Below are 2,900 nucleotides of genomic sequence, written 5' to 3'. Positions count from 1 at the left end.
TGTTGGTGGTGGTGATGGGGGTGTTGATGGTGGTGATGGGGGTGATGTTGGTGTTGGTGTTGCTGCTGTCATTGCTGTTGTTGTTGCTGCTACTGTTTGCTAGAAAGAAAAGAAGGAGAAAGAGAAGATGAAAAATGAAGAGGGGCAAGAGAAGAAAGAGAAGAAGGAGGAGAAGACGAAGGAAGAGGATAGCGCAGGGGAGGAGGAAAAGGACGTCGATAGCTGTGACAAAAAAAAGACAAAAAGACAATTTATAAAAAGTCTAAGTAAACGGGAATAAAATATCAACTACGGATGAAACGTTCGTACTCTTAAAGTTAAAGGAAAAAATCTATCGCCATACTCTTTCGTTGCTTGTTTGGGGAGGGGGGGGTCCCCTTTCCCTTCTTCTTTTTTTTCTCTGCATGACAACGTCAGTGCAGCCTAATCGAGGGGAAGATTGAACTGCTTGTATCAACTCTCAGTATTATCGCCAGGAAGTGTCAGCGCACGAGATAATGGCTCGTTCACTTGAACGAAAAGGTCAATGATACCATTAGAAACATAAAAATATAGGGAAAACATTTTTTTTTAAAGCAAAAAGATAATATAAATGAGTAGAAAGAAAAAAGAGACTACTTAACGCCATGGAAAACAGTAATCATGATGGTATTGGAATGGTGAAAACGTTTTTTTTTACAATGATCTTTAAATCCAAAAGTTGTAACCTTTGAATACAAAGGACGTGCAGCTTGCTTGTATGAATTGGAATTTTTCAGGGGGGTGGGGTCGTTCATTCTTGTGGCTACTGGGAACAGACAGGCGTGGTGTGACGGTTAGGCTCTTTGCAGTCATACGCAGAAGACATGAGTTCGATTACGACGTATGAATTATTTTTTTTAGGGGGTTTACCGAGGGTCTCCGCCTGTCTGTTTTCAGATCTCGTTCTCAAGTGGATGTCGACCTTCCTCTCTTCCTCCTCCCGTGAGAACTACATCTCAGTTTTTCCCACACTACACTGTTGACAAGCGTTTTAACCCTGCCATCTTCTCTTTTTTTATCTCATGATCTATTTGTTTTGGGATGTTGCTTGGTTTCCAGCTTTCCCTACAATTCTGATGATGTCCAGCCGGTGGACTTTTCACGATTTTCTTCAGACATTTACTCTCTCAACTATTTGCTTTGTTAGCTTCCGTATTTCCAGGGAACACAGAGAGAGAGGGGAAATTATCGCTATTTGACGGTATGCCAATTTGCACCAAACCAACTACACCACGTAACCTCATGTGCAAATTATTAAAAGGCCACCTATTCTATGTGGTTGGGACATTACTCATGAATGCGCTGGCGTTTGTTCTTATGTTGGCCAACTACTGATCATCGTTGCCATAGCCTTATTTCTGTTTTTTTTATAATCAAAAAGTCTTCTTAAAATAAAGCTATAATTGTGAGGACCGGTAGGTATCAGATGCGTTCTGCACAACCATAGATCTAGATCTAGCGTAGCTCGTTTTGGGTTTTTTTTAATTTGGTAGTTGTTTTGTTGTTGTTGTTGTTTTGTTTTGGGGGGGTTTTCACTGTCGTTTGCTGTTCACGGTGGAAAATGGCCTTCACCCAGCCCATTAAATAAACTTAACCTGAAACTTATCTCTACAACTTTTACGTTATTCTCTGTGCTATTCTGTGTGTGTCTGTTCTATAGGCTATAGGCCTACTGTATGTAGCACACCTGAGAGGGGGGGGGGGTCACAGGCTATTCTCACCCCTGGTGAAAATAACTACTTCCTTATTCAAAATATGAGACGAGAATATCACCAAATCAACCAGCTTCACAAGTTCACAACTCAAAAGAGTCAGGATACAACAAGGACAGGAGCAGACCACGTGCAACTTGGCCAGATGGCGTTAAAGAGGTCCTCCTCCAAATGATTAACACAGTAACAACAGAAGCCACCGACCAAGCCTTTGACGGAAAAGTTCACCTCTTCTCGACTTCTGACAATGCAAGAGGAAGGATAAAGAAAGAAAGTAAAGTAAATAAGACATCAGAATAATGTGTACCCACCAGAAACAATGACTCACTCAAGACGGTGGCACAGAGCATTGACTGAGCTACGCACGCACACACATACTCAGAGAGAGAGAGAGAGAGAGAGAGAGAGAGAGAGAGAGAGAGAGAGAGAGAGAGAGACAGATAGAGAAAGACAGGCGTACACTCAAACAAACAAACAAACAAACAAACAAACAAACAAACACTCCCATTTCCAGAATGTTGTGCACAATTCAGACCCCTCTAAAGTTGTTTAATCGTTTGTATTTGAGTATCTTTTCTTATCTCACGATTTTGTTTAATAAAAGTGCTACACTTATGCAGCTTAGATCCTTCTAAGGTAATCGCATCGTCTATGTTCGGTGGTCTTATCTTATCTTATCTTATCTTGTCTTATCTTATCTTATCTTGTCTTATCTTATCTTATCTTATCTTATCTTATTTTATCTTATCTTAATGCGTGCCGACCAGTCACAATAACTCACCCAGACAGTGGCGATAAATGACATTTCCAGCAATCTTGCAGGTCATTCAGACTCCATCTCAAGTCATCAAATCGTTTGTATTTGATGGCCACTGAGAAAAAGGGAAAGATTTAGTAGCACTTTACGTATGCCGTTATAACAACGCTGTTGTCCTGTCTGGTGGACTAGGAACTTGGGGGAAATTTGAGTTCATCATGTCTGGACGCCATGATTCTGAGCTTTGTGCTCTCAAGATTAGATCTCTCTGCCTGTCTTTCTTTCTTTCTGTCTTTCTCTCTTTCTTTCTCTCTTTCGTTCTCTCTTTTTCTCGGTTCTCTATCTTCATCTCTCTCTCTCTCTCTCTCTCTTTCTCTCTCTCTCTCTCTCTCTCTCTCTCTCTCACACAC

At 41.0% G+C, this 2,900-nt stretch overlaps 1 protein-coding gene across 1 annotated transcript in view; it reads right to left on the bottom strand.

Moving 5' to 3' along the window:
• LOC101858304 overlaps positions 1 to 2,613 on the bottom strand; it is a 28,928-nt gene extending 26,315 nt beyond the window's left edge. The window contains exon 1 of the mRNA XM_005108438.3: positions 2,515 to 2,613. The gene's annotated coding sequence lies outside the window, so the exon portion shown is untranslated. The remainder of the gene's footprint in view (positions 1 to 2,514) is intronic.
• Positions 2,614 to 2,900: the final 287 nt, after the last annotated feature.

Source organism: Aplysia californica, unplaced genomic scaffold, assembly GCF_000002075.1.
Source record: "Aplysia californica isolate F4 #8 unplaced genomic scaffold, AplCal3.0 scaffold00689, whole genome shotgun sequence".
Lineage (NCBI taxonomy): Eukaryota > Metazoa > Mollusca > Gastropoda > Aplysiida > Aplysiidae > Aplysia > Aplysia californica.
Note: the sequence above shows the minus strand (reverse complement) of the source record. Positions and strands in the feature narration are given on the sequence as shown.